Source organism: Aptenodytes forsteri, unplaced genomic scaffold (assembly GCF_000699145.1).
Source record: "Aptenodytes forsteri isolate BGI_AS27 unplaced genomic scaffold, ASM69914v1 Scaffold311, whole genome shotgun sequence".
Classification (NCBI taxonomy): Eukaryota; Metazoa; Chordata; class Aves; order Sphenisciformes; family Spheniscidae; genus Aptenodytes; species Aptenodytes forsteri.
In genome coordinates this window covers 283,020-299,054 of record NW_008795860.1, presented here as the reverse complement: position 1 = coordinate 299,054, position 16,035 = coordinate 283,020, and the positions used below count along the sequence as shown (strand labels likewise).

Here is a 16,035-nt window from a genome sequence, read left to right as displayed (position 1 = left end):
CCCTTGCAAAACCTTGCATGGATGTAGTCAAAATGCTCTCCACAGAAGGTCTGTATCATTCATGATGAGGGTGGCAACAAGTGTCATGCCTGACAGTCACACCTCTCTGGTCCTGCAATGGTAGGAATTCTTGCTTTAGTTGTTTTTGTCTACCAGCCCTATCCTGCTGAATTCTGTAGTGTGCTAGATCTTCACTTGCCTCTGCAAGCTTTTCCCACTGGGATTTACAAAAGGCCTCTGAGTTGTTCTTGCTCAAAAAATGTATTTCCTGCATGTGATACATTTGCTAGGCAAACAGCTGTAAATTCTCAGCAAGTGAAGTTCTTTAAAAAGATATTTTCAAGTGCCAAGCATAGCCAAAGATACATTAAGTTTTCCATAAAATTGAAAGGAACACAATAACATGACAAAGAACCTTATGCCCTTGGAACAGGTGATCATGAATTTAGGGCAGGAGCTTCTAGCTGGGCTGCTGGAGATCCCAGCTCTGCTAGCTTTATCTTGGAAACTTATTCAATGGAGCATTGCACACCAGCAACCTCATCTCAAACACATCAGGCGCTGTGCATTAGCCTGCCTGACCCTTGCTTCCCATTTGTCTCATTCCGATGGGAAAGCCTGACAGTAGGGACAAGGAGAGTCCACTCTGCTAAGTGCTTTAGCTATATGGCCCTGATATCTGATAAGACACTCCCTCATCCTAATACCCAGCACCAGCTAGATTTCCTCTAAGCATTAGTATAGAAATGTCCAACATATCTGTAATTGCAAACTTGGGATCCAGTATTGTTCTCAGTGATGGCAGCGAAGGGAACCTCAAGGTTGTAATTACATCTCTGCTAGAATTGTTTCCACAGTAGGACTGAACACTGTCACCACAGACGTGGGCTTTTGAATTCTAACAGATATATATCAATTCTGTCTCTTCACATTGATCGTTGAGATGTACGTGAAGAGACCTGTGCTTTTACTGGGAGATAAATGAGTTAATGACCACCTGATACAGACTCGCCTTGCTACACTGGCAGTCTGAACCTTAGAAGTCAGGAAGAACTCTCATCGTATTGTCAAGTCAATGGAAGGAAGGATGTCCTTAGCTAGGGCTGAGACCTGGGCTTCTTAAATATAAAAGAATGATAAGAAAATATTTGACATCTGCAAAATCAGTTCTCCTCAATGCATGTGAGAAAGGACCAGCATAGCCGTTCTGTGCTGAGCTACTCACAAGCGTACTAGTCCTCCATTATCCACAGGAGACACAAATATACTGGTTCCTTGTGACTGCAAATAGCCAAATACGGAAATTCTTTATCAAGCACCATAATAACCTCTTAACTCTTTTTGAACTGTCACAGAAAATACATTTTTCCTAAAGGAAGTTATAATTTTAACAAAAAAATTTCTGTCACAGGTGATTAAGTGGCAATACCTCTCTCCTATGCCTTGGGCACATAACACTTCCATTCAGAGCACTTAGGAATGACAGTGACTTTCCACAAAACTGAAAACTGTCTGGGTAAGAATATTTGCCCGATTCCTCTGTCACCTTATTCTCTGTTGCATGCTTCTCCTTTTCCACTTTGGCCAGAGTCAGTTCAAGATCATCAATATCTTTCTTCAGCTCAGAGAACTCATCTTCAAGTTTCCTCTTCTTTGCTGTCAGTTCAGCATTCGTCTCCTCTTCATCCTCCATTCTTTCACTCAGTTCTTTAATTTTAGCTTCCAGCTGGATTTTAGTTTTGATGAGTCCTTCACATCTCTCTTCAGCATCAGCTAGATTTTCACTCTCCTGTCAGAACATATTGAAGGTACGTTATATTTATCATAAAAATGACAAAAGGCAACATATGTGGTTCAAGCGCCATCTCCAGGAAACTGATTACACAAGTCAGGGAAGAATTTCCTATGCAAATTACAGTAATGCACATGATTTGATCATAAGGAAATTGTCCTTCTCAGTCATGGCTAGGAAAGTGGACCATAATCCCATGGTAGAGACACTTCCTTTCAGCTGGTCAGATGGTTTGACTGCAATACCATGCAATAGACTCACTGGGTTCAGTGATAACAAGGAGCCTGCAAGGAATCTGTGAGATAAATAGGTGGGTAGCAAACTGGATTTCATGGAAGTGTATCTTAGATGTGGATTTGTAAAACATATAGCATTTCAAAGTCATCTTCCATACAGTGTTGGATGATTCTATCTTTGATAAGCTCCTCCAACTCTAATGACACAGGTCAGACTGTCTCTCCCCAAACTTCTTCTCCCACTTTATTCACATGAGGCTAACGTTGCTCCCATCATTCTCTAACCTCTCTCAGCCAAGACAGGATCAAGCTCAACCTAAATTGTAGCCTGCAACTTTTACTATAACTAACATTTTGAGACACATGATTAACAGATAAAATTTTGTCTAAATTAATGCTACTATGATGTATTCTAGGCAGAATACCAGAAAAGGTATCTGTTGCCTCCCAGAAGAGTTATGGCTGAAAGCCATCACTGCAGTAAAAGAAGATGGTACGTTTAATTCTCTCTCAGACTCTGACTGAAACCCGTAACGCACTGAAAATCATGGCTAGTGAGTGTGCATCTTCTGAGGACAAACTTGGAGAAGATGGTGCTTGAGGAATCTTTCAAGCAGGGTTGACAGAAATTCTCCCAGGAAAATGGGACTTAGAAGACAGAAAGGACTCTGCCAGTACTGAAACAGTGAGAAACTGGGAGTTGAGAAAGAGTCAGACAACACACTTGAGGGCAATGATCATACCTTAGGAGTTCTTTTATGTTCTAAAATCTGAAATCTGAGTGCTTTGAAAGGCATCCTAACCTGGAAGTTAGTTAACCTAGTTAAACCTGGGCTTCTTGGTTTTTCTAGCTTATCATCCATGAAGGGGTTAAAGTGAAGCCCCAAATGCTTGTAAACCAGGTGGGTTCTGGAGAACAGAGCATTAAGTACCAAGAAGGGTACAAAGAAACTCAGAAAACTGGGTGAGGTTAAGTTGAAGTTCTGAAGACGGATTCAGGTAATGCATCTGATCTTCAGCATGCACAGTTACAGCCTCGGTGCTTGAAACAATACAGGACTCTTGTCGAAACCCAACTGGTTCGAAAGCACATGGAAACAAGTGACAGGTCCACTTGCACCAGACTGCCCTTGGCCACGTAGTATCTTATTACCTTTTAAAACCTGACAGTATTCCTGTCTTGTGCAATTTCAGTCTCTGCTCAGCAGTATTCCTGAGAAAAGCATCAGTCTTTGTTCCACAGTTTCAGCCTCTGACAGAAAAGCACCCTGCCCTGGCTCCATATTATAATGGACAGCAGATGTGGAAACAGCCTGTATTTCATCCAGAATCAGATACTACTGTTAGGAGCACATTGTATATACTGTGGAACATCTGATTCTTCCACTGGTGATTGCTTAATAGCGAAGTGGGTTTACATGGGAGCCTAGTCAGAATTTCCTGTATTCCTGCTGGTGGTACTTTCTTATATGTGCTTTGTACTCACTTTGCTTAGGTGTAAATGACAAGACCAGATACAAAGCAGTGGAGAATCTGGCCCTGTTACATGTCTGTTTATGAAGGACAATGGAAAAGAGAAGGGAAAGAGCAGCAGAATAAGAGGAAGTGGGGTGAATCTGAAAATGGAGGTTACTCACAGATTGAACCTGAAGCTGCAAGTCATTTTTCTCTTGCAACAGGGTCACCATTTTCTCCTCCAGCTCCTTCCTCTTTGCCTCAGACTTTGCAAGCTCTTCCTTAGTTTTCTCAAACTCCTGTTTCATGTTGGCCATCTCCTTCTCAGATTCTGCGCTCTTCAGCAAGGGCTTGATCTTGAAGAACAGCTTCATCCAGGGCCAGTGCTTGACATTCATGAATGCACGAACATTGTATTGGATGATATAAATGGATTCTCTGAAAACACAAGAAAACACGGTTTATGAGGCTGGTGAGACTTGGGTTGGAAACAGACTCTGATTATTGGCCATGCAGCATCAGCATTTTCCTCAAGGAACTTTTGCATCAGACTTTTTTCCTCACCTCCCTTGCTTTTATTAGAGAGTAATTTCTAGACCCTTGATTGCAGAATGGCTGGTTCAGTAGCATGAACAATAACTATGTCTGGATAGAAGAGGGAGAAATACTCCAAAACAGACAAAATTCTCTGGCATGTTGCCTGGGAATCTGAGACTTTCCTCAATCTCAAAGAAAGTGCAAGTGCTCAGGTGAATACCAGAGTGCAAACTGACATCCTTGAACTACTGCTGCTGAGATTACAAACCTGGGAGTTACTGTCAATTGTGAAAACAGCAGCTTGATGCTTTTTGGGTCACTCAAAATAGCAAATACCATATTAGAAAATATTAACACAGAAACTGAAAACAAAAATGAAATCTTTTTATGGTATTGAATGCAAAAGGATGTTGTTGATGCCCATAGTTCAAGCGGAGATTAGACAAATCCTTGCAGAGAAATCCAGTAAGAGTTATTGAACTCTCAGAAACTATCCCTGGCTCAGGAAGCCCCTGAGCTACATATATACTACAGAGTATTACAAATAAGAGCAGCTGGTTGGCAGAGCATCCTATATATTTATGCAGTCCTTGCTCTCCTAAAAGCTTTCACTTGTCAACAACATTTGAGAAAGTTTGCTTGGCTCGCCCAGTGCTGCCACTCCTACACTCCAAATTTTGCATGATTCATCCCATTTCAAAAGGAGAGAGCTGAAACGGGAAGTGTATCTGGGATGGTCGAAAGTATAGAGTACCTTCTCTGTACAAGCTAGAATTGTTCATCTTAGATGATGGAGCCATGAAAGAAAATTTAAGAGAAGGAGAGCAGAGAGTGATTATATGCCATTCCTTACAAAACCAATGTGATCCAATGAAATTATCAGACAACATGTTCAAAACAGGCAAACATTAGCACTTGTTCAGTTGGCTATCTCTGTCGCAGGGTTCTTTAAAGGTTGAAAACGGTAAATGCATTCCTGGAGAAAAGGTTCATTGTTAAATACTAAATATCATGGTCCAGCTTCATGGTCCAATTGCTAAATAGCTATTGCCAGAATTTGGGAGGCTATAACAAGGAAACTTGTGCTTGCTCTGTTTTGCCTAGTTTTTCTAATGATCTTTCCCAAGAACAGTTTTTTGCCTGACACAGTATACTGCATTGCTGGACTTTTGGTCTGACACAGTATGATTATTAGTATTTTCTTATATTACCTTCTTTCGTTCATCTTTTTAAATTCAATTCTCATGAGGTACCCTCTGCACATAGCTTGTGTATGAGTGATGAGGCTCACAAGCTTCTCATCTCTCATCTCTTCTAGAAGTCCCAGGAGACCTGCCTTGAAGAATACCTAGAACACAAAAGAAAGTCAAATAGTTTGAGGCTTAGGCAGATACACAACCATTGGCAGCTGATGCAGGGTAGTACAAGGCAGTTTTGGAAAAATGCCTGCAGAGTAAAGGTTTAACAGATAGAGAAATTTCATGTCAATATTCAAACCCTCAGTGTTCCTGTGATTCATGACAAGTCACTCTATGTATGATCTAATCACATTATTGCAGTGTTATTTGATGCCTGCTCCAGCATAGGTTGTGGAAGATCTAGCTCATCAGTAGTTATTAAAACAAAGAGTTAACTTTCAACTTAGTACTATATCTTACTCTGTCTCTTTGCTGTACTCTACCCTTCTGTGTCGGGCTCAAGATTTGCTCTGTAAACTGACTTAGAGATGGCTTGAGAAGCATACATGATGATGTCTGTCCAGTACTGTAGGCCATTGGGTTTTTGTCCAAAGATAGTACTGCCTTGGTTGTGCTGATCAGAGAATTGGTGTCCTACCTAACACTGCTTTGGATATGGAAGATAGACTTGTGTGTGTGCCTAAATCCCCTGAAAAGTCTGACTGTCCAAACTTGTGCTACCCCTCACACATACCCCCAGAACCAGATGAGTTTTCTGTACTCCTTCTTGCTAGTGGGGTACTTCATTTCTAATCATCGTGAAGGCTGATTTCATATGCAAGAAATACTTTCAATGAACAAAACTTTTTGCCGTTAATTATACCCACTCTTCCACAAGGACTTTACCTTGGGGTGGCCAAATCTGTATTGATTGTGGTCAACATCAATGGAGGAAAGAAGCTTTTCTGAAGCCTTTTTGCTGTCAATGAATTGGCCTTCTGGAATGGCTGAGGCATTAAGAATCTTGTACCTGTGGTAAGACAGGTTGCAAGGACTGGTTGCAAACAGGGTGAGGAAAATAGGATCCATCACATATCATAAAATATATGGAAGCTGAGCTATCTGAGGGCGGCTGAGTATGCCATCTGAAATCTAGACAGTCTTGGCTGAACAGAATGTGATGACAAGGGGACATGTCTACTCTTCAGAGGAATCTGTTGGCTGTGTGACAACACAGTATGTTGTTACACACAAAATTAATGTGCATACTTAAGAGTGTCTGCAGGTCCAGGAATTAGTAAGAACATAGTGAGAACATGTCAACCTCTTCTCATCTTGTTTCATTGATCAGAGGAACGCTACTCAAATTAAAGTTGAAGATGAATTAAAACTACTAACAAAAATCAGCTATATTCCAAAGGGAATACATATCTTGCACAGCTCACAGTCTCTACAAGTTGTGCTCCTGAATCCTTGAGTTTGGACTAAAAATGGCATGGTATTATTCTGTAAATGCTAACAGCAGTCTTAGCATTTTGCAAGGTAACTTAATGATTAAGGTAATCCTGTGTCATGGACAGGACCACCTAATCCTTCCAAAGGGGTTTCTTCAGATACATCAATGAGGATGTGTGACTGTACACTGGAGCACTTCTTATTCTCAAGTCTACCTTGAAAGAAAATAGGTAAAATCTATGTAAAATCAAGACAGTGATAATGGTGCAGTGCATTTATTCTCTATTTTAGGCTTCCATTGTAGTTCCTTCTGAACTTCAGCACATTTCCTTTGAACTATAAAGTACTTTGTGGTTCTGGACCATGGCCATTATGGATAGATTCCTTCACCTGTCACATCAAATTATGATTTGACAATTGAGACCAGCTAACGCCTTACTGAACATCAGGTTGCAGGGCATTTTCAGAGAGGTCTTGGGTCCTTTTCACACCAATTCAGCATGGAAGATGCTACTGTTACATTTAATTATAACAGCAGCCAGTTCTGATTCAGCACTTTATAGCAACTGAACTCACATGAACCAGTTTAACTGTCTCCATTTTAATGATGAGGAAAACAAGGCACAGGATGCAGGCCAGTGACAGAACACCAGCAAAGCCCTGGATTTTTGAATGCTTAGTCAGTGCACTGTAAGGAGGCTGCGCTGACGTGTATTGTTTTTGTATCTATACTCTGGGAGACTTCCAAAGAGCAGTCTATAATGCCACTTAATTCATTACATTACAAGCATTTTGCATCTCTTTGAATCATCGGGCATTGACTACAGTTTAGAAATGATACTGGTTCTAATGAATCAGAAATCTCTGGTCTGATCAAAGAGGGAAAGACTGGAGTGACCTAAGACAGTATTAATGACTTGGTTCCCTCAAATGCCACTAATCTAGTCTGATTCAGAAGGTGTCTCTCCATGATGTCACCAGACTTGTCACCTGAGTTGTGGGCTTACTGAGGCCTTATCTTAACAGACAGTAATTGAAGACCTACCGTTGCTTAAAGTCTGCATAAAGGATTCTGCTTGGAAACCCCTTCCTGCAAATTCGGATGCCTTCTAGAACCCCATTGCACCGCAGCTGATGCATCACCAAGTAATGGTCCATTTCACCTTAAACAAAATACATCCATCATGACTCTCCTTTTCTTCCAGAGAATCTCCATATGTATTAACATTCCAGAATGACCTCCCTTTTTTTGATAAATTTCAACCAGTTCTTGATTAAAGATGCAGGAAGTGAAGACAGAACATGCCTTCAATTCATACACGTTGCAGAGAGCTGCTTCAGTGAGCTGAGCTTTACTAAGAATGCTAGGGCTGGCAGTGCTTGTGAATCGCCAATGGCCAAAAGACATAAGGCCATATTACTCAAAAAATGGCAGGAGAGTGCTTTAGGAGACCAGCTGAAAAATCTTCAACAGCATCAGCATCCTCATTGGATGTAGGTAGAGGTGGCACAATGCAGAGTGTAGTACCATCTAGACAATCAGCTCTTGACGTTATGTAAGATTTTACCTTGGATCTGCCATGCAAGTGTTAACTATACTCAAACTTGATTAGATTTGATAGCTAGATAGATTCCAACACAGGAGTGGATAAGCAGGTTGCTTAAAGCTCTCAGTCTGCCTGTAGAGGACAGTTGATTAAAATCAGAAGAATTATCTTTCTCCTCCTAAAATATCTATTGGATATAATAATCAACTGTATTTCTAAGTCTTATTCCCAAGTATTGCAAACAAAGTACAACTGGCAGAATAAAACCCTCTTGGAATCACTTTGTCATGCAGAAATTTCCGTCAGCTGCTAGAGACATTAATTAGTACAGAATGGTCCATACCCATAACTTTATCTTTTCAGTGTAATCCATAAAGCTGTACCCAGAGGAATTGTTAGAAGAGTCGAACATAAGCAGCCTAAAAACAGCTAAAAATCAGATGTCCAGTTTCTCGTCCTTCACCATCCTTAATTTCGCTCATACGGTACTGCTTTTTCTTAAAAGGCAAAAGTCAAGATTCCCTGAGTCACCTCTGTCAAAACAACCAGCTGAACATTAAAATGACAGCCATATTTGGCAAAATCATTCATTCAAATATGCTTTTCTATTTTAGCAGGTTTCCTTAATTCCTTCCTTACACCTTCTTGACTGTCAAGACCCCAGTGGGATTCCTCTTCCTTCACTTTAGGATATGAAGTGTGGACATTTCCATTTGGGCTTCATTTATAGTCAGTGGAGTGAAACAGTTTCTTCTAGGATGTGATTCATCTCATCCTAAGATAGATGTATGAAAGGGGCCAGATGAGTCATACCTTAAAATGCCAGCTTCTCTCCACTGAATATAAAAGGAGTTTAGAGGAATAGCTGTAATGTGAATGTTATACATATGTGTGTTGCTTAAATCCTGCTTGTGGTCTTCAGGGTTACACAGAGAGCCATAAACAAGAAAGGTAAGAAATATTCTGAAATTGGTCTTTTGTTTCCTGAGCAGATTAAACAGATGCTAAGCTCCTGTTTCCTGGTACTCCTGTTGCATCCACTACATTCTACCAGTACCTACCTTACCATTCTACCAGTATCAGACCTCATAATGATTAGACTCCTAAAACCCACGCAGGCAAGTCTCTCCCCAAGTACTTTAATTTAATGGCCACATGAAAATACTCCCAAACTTGACTGTTCTCAGAGACTAAACTCTTTGTGAAAGTTTAATATTTAATTAAATAAAGGAAAAAAAGTAACTTCATATCAAAATGCCTTCCAATTGCTAGCAGCACCCAGCAGCTTGTACACGGAATTCTACAAACGGTATATGATTTCTTTGACAGTCCTCCAGCTCAGTGAATCAGATTCTAACACTGAATATTTAGAAATTGGTAAGTGGTCTTGGGCTGAACCCAACAGTTCTGAATGACACAGTGGTCCTTAAAACTAGGCGTTTGTTAGGCTTTGCTAATGCTGTTACCCACAACAGACAATTTCATCAGCTGTAATCAATCCCATCTTTATCATCTTCAGCTCTGTACACACATTAAGCAAAGATGGGTAAATGTTGTGGATCGTGTAATGCTCAAAATTTTACAGTCATGGTAAACAATACAAGAAGGTTTACTTGGGCGCTGTTCCGCAGGCCAACCCCCACAAGGACTTCACATGCAAAGGTAGCTGTTCTGGAAGAAGTTGGTGTGGAAGTAAAGCAGGCCAATTCCCATCAGTCCCGTGTCTTCAGAGTATAATGATGGACTTACCAGGTGTCTTGGTCTCATTAGGAATCAGGCAACGCACAAAGTGAGGATGGGTACTTCTCAGGTTAGTCATCAACTTGTTTAGATTTTCCTGTGATAGAACAAAATATGGTTTGAGCTTTGAGCTACAGAGCTTTTGCATTCTTATTCAAATATCAAGGAGTTATAGCACCACAGAATGGTTTGGATTGGAAGGGGCCTTTGAAGATTATTGAGTCCAACCCCCCTGCCATGGGCAGGGACATCTTTCACTAGATCAGGTTGCTCCAAGCCCCATCCAACCTGACCTTGAACACTGCCAATGATGGGGCATCCACAGCTTCTTTGGGCAACCTGTTCCAGTGTCTCACCACCCTCATCGTAAAATAATTTCTTCCTTATGTCCAATCTAAACCTACCCTCCTTTCAGTTTAAAACTGTTGCCTCTTGTCCTGTCACTGCAGGCCCTGGTAAAAAGTCTTTCTCCATCTTTCTGATAAACCCCCTTTATATATTGAAAGGCTGCAATAAGGTGTCCCTGGAGCCTTCTCTTCCCCAGGCTGAACAACACCAACTCTCTCAGCCTTTTTTCATAGGAGAGGTGTGCCAGCCCTCAGATCATTTTTGTGGAAGCATGGCTCATTTAAAAGGAAATTCACATACCCTGAACACAGCAGACACCGTCTGGAAAGAGCCCCCGTTCTTCTTAGCACCTTTCTTGCCATCACCTTGGAAGAAGTAGATAGGAGGTGAACGGTTAGAGTAAATAGTATGTTTTGTAGGCCTCACCTTCCTTTCTTTGGTCATGGGACAATAAAATAATTAATTTTTAATTTTAAATACTGACCCACTGCTGCATGAGAGTTTTAGTGAACTGCTGCTAGCTGGTTGTTGATCAGTGTATGGTATATTTGGTCTCAGATGCATGATTTACGTTGCGTCATAATGTATATCACTTTGGTGGTATGGAACACTATCGCCTGACGTAAGTTTCGTAACAGGGTACTCTGCGCTACTAGTCACATTGCTTTTACTTATAGACATACTCCCATTTTTTATTTTTTATTTTTTATTTAATTAGGTGAAAGGCCACAAGAATGTGGCTCAGCAATGGACATACGTTTGTCAGTGCAGTGAAATCTTTAGAAAAATCTCCTAATCCAATGTTCCAGGTGAAGAATAGGGATCCATTCTGAGTTATGGCAGCCCCAAGGCAGGAAGCAAGTTATAGTCTCAGGAATACAAGTCCAAGCAGCTCAGTACCTTTTCATGTTTGCTGCACTGTTGAAGCCAATTAGATCAAGACTTAAATGGAGTCTTTGTGCTCCAAACATCACACCTTATCCAAAATTTTATCCCCACAACCTTTTCTTCTCTCCTTCCTTATATTGATGATACCTGCAAGGACCACAGCTGACTCACCCCCAGTATTTCCTAGGAGCTTGCTCAGGCACATTGTTATGTCAGCCAAACTGAACTGCAGGCAGGTCCCCATGCAGTACTCTCTTGAGCCTCAAACCCTACTGTCCATATGCCTGATGGCTGAGTCGACTACTACTGTATACTGCCTCTTCTTTTTGCCCAGCATCCAGACTGCCAGAATATTGGGTTTTTTTGTAGAAATCTGTGTGGCCGTTTTTGGTAAGGCAGACCTATTGACTGTCTGACTTGATGGTCTTCAGCAACAAAAAAGGGCAAGAGATTGGACTGCTCTCTGATGCCCTTAGAGGACTTCTAAATTATATTCTCTGTCTCTCTCATTTTCCCGTGCAACACCAGGACTGCTCAGCTGGATATGAAATAGTTCCATGGTCTCCTTTTAGTTCTTCCAGTTCACCTCAAGAAGCAAAACTTTGTCCCCAAAGACTGTAAAGTGCTTGCACTTTGCACGTATATTTGGCACCTGTCTAGAGGATGAGTAAGCATGCACATGATTCATAACACAGTAAGTCAGGAAACGTACACCTCCTGTCACTTTGTTTTGGACTTGCTGAGTTTTACATCTCTGCACCACATGAATGTGGTGTTGTCAGCAGTTCTGCATGTTCATATCTTAGTTTTGGCATATCTAGGTGCACACAAGAACAAGGTCACATTAGGGGATGATAGAGTCTACCACAGAGAGGAGACGCAGAAGTAGACTTTAGTTCATTCTTGCCTTATTGATCATCATTGTAAAAGCACTTACTTGTTTCTGCACCAGCATAGTTAGAGAAAAGGAAGGACAGCAGCTTCAAGGATGATTTCTGGTATAGCCCCACAACAGTTTCATTCAAGGGATCCTTGTTCTTCTCAAGCCAGCCAGAGATGTTGTAGTCCACTGTACCAGCATAGTGCACCAGAGAGAAGTGGGCCTCAGCCTTGCCTTTGCCAGGTTTGGGCTTCTGGAAGTTGACTTGCCCAGAGCCAGCCAGAGATGTTGTAGTCCACTGTACCAGCATAGTGCACCAGAGAGAAGTGGGCCTCAGCCTTGCCTTTGCCAGGTTTGGGCTTCTGGAAGTTGTTGGACTTGCCCAGATGCTGGTCATAGAGCTTGTTCTTGAAAGAGGTGTCAGTTGCCTTGGGGAACATGCACTCCTCTTCCAGGATGGAGAAGATGCCCATGGGCTGGGAGAAATATGAATACATGAAGAAAGTAAGTGGTGGGGAGAGGAAAAGTAAATAAAATGTCACCTTGCATGTGATTTGTGGCTTGTTTCAGTGACTGTAATTTGTACTGCACAAGTTCTTAATACATCACTAGTTACTGTAATAATCAGGCAAACTATAATTAGTCTGTGTTGCTCAAGCTACTACCCATGAACATGGCAACTCGACAATACTGTTTACATGCATCTTTGAATGAAAGGCTATATATACGTATATATACGTATTATAATCAATTATTTCAATCATCTTTACCCTACATCGTTAGGAAGTAGGTTTCAGCGTCCTGCCTGCAGGACTGATGCGGTTGTGTATGTCTGTTAAAAGCCATCAAGTTGCAATTGTCAACGTGAACTTAATTTGATGGCTCCTCAGGAATGTGCATAGATAAATAATACCTAACAACTCCTGTTCTGTCTCCAGTGAATGTGCATGATGGATCAGATTTTTCTTACTTTATATGGAGTGTAAGAGGCAATAATCTGGCACTCTAGAATACCCATAGACTTTTAATTTGCCTCAGAATTGTATTTAAAATTGGAAGTATTTCAATACAGAGATGTAGGCACATTCTCAGCGACATCAGAGCTTTCATCTGAGCTACATTAGGTATCTTCTGATAGTGCAGATAAGCACATCCTCTAATTTTGCTGGAGACACTGATGTGACCTGCACTTCACTGGCCTAGAGAGAATTCTAGTTTCTTCTTTGTATGAACCTTTTTTTTAGAAAAATTTAATAAGATGCCATTAGATGCTTACATCTGATTTCAGCTAGATAGCTGCCAGAGCTAGAATCATGGATCCTCCAGAGCAGCAGCGACCACAGGAGGTAGATTTTGGGCAGGAATGCTGTGTTTTGAATGAAGATTTTGCCCTCTAGGTGTGGCTGCTGTGTGAGAGCTCTGGGGTTAGCATTCATCTTGTCTAAAGTAGATGTCTATAAAACACAATCTAGATCTGAGTTAGCTGTCCAGATTGCGCTTCTATAGTGGAAGCATTATAAAGACATTTCACAGAATCACTAACAGAACATACTTTATACGGAGATGATTTGCATCCTAGAAGTGTCTACTTTTTTCCTGTCATTACAAAAGAGACTACAGCGTTAGATCTGCGTAGGTGTTCTGATTCCTCTGGCTCTAATACTCTGTATTGCACAGACATAGGACACAAAATGTGTGGACACTGAACAGTAAGTGTGGATTTGGGGTGTTAAATATAGCAATAGGCAACAGGCACTATCTGTGAATGGTAGCACTGCCTGTAGATGCTGCTATGTGGTGGGAAGTGTGGGAGCTTAGCAAGAAATGTGAGGCTCGTGTGCAAAGGCATAACCCGTGGGTATGAATATTAAGCAGTGAACATGCATGTAGGATGGCTGAATCAGTTACTGGGCACTGAGTGTGAATGATAGTGCTGGGAGCAGACACCTGTATGCTCCTGAGAAGGAAGATGTTTGGGTATGTGCATACTGGATTTGCACATGATGTGTAAGTGCTGTGCACAACCACTGGACACTGGCTTGTAACATAGCAGTGAGGGGTTATTTCCCATTAAGATCCCCAGTGCAGTAGCAGCGGGCAGCAACAGGGGGGCCAGAAAGAGTTGTGTTGCTAGAACCAAGAACTTAATTCTATCCATTACTGCAAGGAGGAAGACTTGAGGTTCACCTTACTGTTAAAGGCAGTCTTGTTAAAAGCACCAAATTAACATCGTGTACCCCCTCTCCTGTCCACCCCAGTCGTGTTGTTCAGGAAATCATTGTTTGTGCAGAGGCAGCCTGTCATTCCAAAAGCTTTGATTTTATAAACTGCTGCTTCTTATGTGAGACGGTCATTCAACAGTAATGTGTCAATTTATTAAGAATGACTGGACTAAAATAAATGACCATGAAAGAAATGTGCTCTTCTAAAATGAAAAGCTTTCCTCTACCTTCTCAATCAGCTCAATGCAGGCCGCCAGGTCCATCCCAAAAGTCAATGAATGTCCATTCAATTCCCTCCTTCTTGTACTCCTCCTGCTCCAGCACGAACTGTTGAAGTTCGTGGTTGAAGAACTGTTGCAGTTTCTCATTGGTGAAGTTGATGCACAGCTGCTCCAGGCTGTTGAACTGCAAATTCAAAATACAAAAAAATGCCAGTTAGTTTGGAAAAGTCATCAATGGGCAAGCATACCTACTGCAACTCACATCAAAAATTTCAAAGCCAGCAATGTCCAGGACACCAATGAAATGCTGTCTGGGCTGCTTCGTATCCAGCTGTTCGTTGATTCGAATAACCATCCATAGGAACATCTTCTCATAGACTGATTTAGCCAATGCACCCACTGAATTGTATACCTGTAAGAAACACAGCCATGGCAGTAATGAAAGTTGAGTTAGCTTTAAAGTTGAAAGAACTGTCTGAACAAAATGAAAAGCTGATCAGCTGTCTAGGTACCTGTTGGACATTTTGTCCTTTAGTTACATATTCATTCCCAACTTTCACCCTGGGATAGCATAAGGCCTTGAGCAAATCAGCAGAATTCAGACCCATCAGGTAGCCAGCTTTGTCAGCCACTAGGATGAGAGACAGCAAAGGAGTTCAAAAGAGACAAAGAAAGGTGTCCTGGTCCTCTAGGATGTTTCTGTTACAAGGAGCCTACTTTCGGCGCTACTCAGATGCACCTATTGTGAAGAATAGCTTGAAGAAGCTCCTCTCCAGTCCCATGGAGAATGTTTTCCCCCCAACACAGGCAGTGTTTCAGGTGCAGCACACTCCTGTTCCACGCCTGGAGGGCTGCAGCAATGCTTCATCTTTATATCTCTCCCTTTCCTTGCGGAGCATAAATTAAATCATTGACTTTGTGGAACTTGCAACAAACTTAAAAAATTTAGTTTCTGGAAGGGAAAATCACTCTCAAAGTGTTGGGCACTTTATGGGACGGGGTTGCTATTTTGTCTCCTGGTGCAGTTCACAGGCAAACCCTGCAGTCAACGCTACCTTCTGTGCTGTCTGGCTCCACCTGCTCCTCCCGCTGCTTCTGCTTGAACTTCACGTTCCCGTAGTGCATGACGGCCCCCGTCAGCTTGTACATCTTCTGGAAGGGAAAATCACTCTCAAAGTGTTGGGCACTTTATGGGACGGGGTTGCTATTTTGTCTCCTGGTGCAGTTCACAGGCAAACCCTGCAGTCAACGCTACCTTCTGTGCTGTCTGGCTCCACCTGCTCCTCCCGCTGCTTCTGCTTGAACTTCACGTTCCCGTAGTGCATGACGGCCCCCGTCAGCTTGTACATCCCCACCTTCTCGTCGGGGCTGAAGCCCAGGATGTCCACGGCGCTCTGCGGAGGCAACAGGCAGGTCGGGGAAGGTCAGAGAAGCACAAGGTGCTGTTAGCAGGCACGTGTGCTGCGGTGGGAAGGTGGGGGGTTCTCCCGCCGCCTCCCCGCCCGCACCGAGCGTGTGCGGCACCGGCCCGGCCCC

The 16,035-nt window shown here is 42.1% G+C and overlaps 1 pseudogene; it reads right to left on the bottom strand.

Annotated features, from left to right (window-relative positions):
• Window positions 1-16,035, bottom strand: part of LOC103902888 — a 39,680-nt pseudogene that overhangs the window by 18,666 nt on the left and 4,979 nt on the right.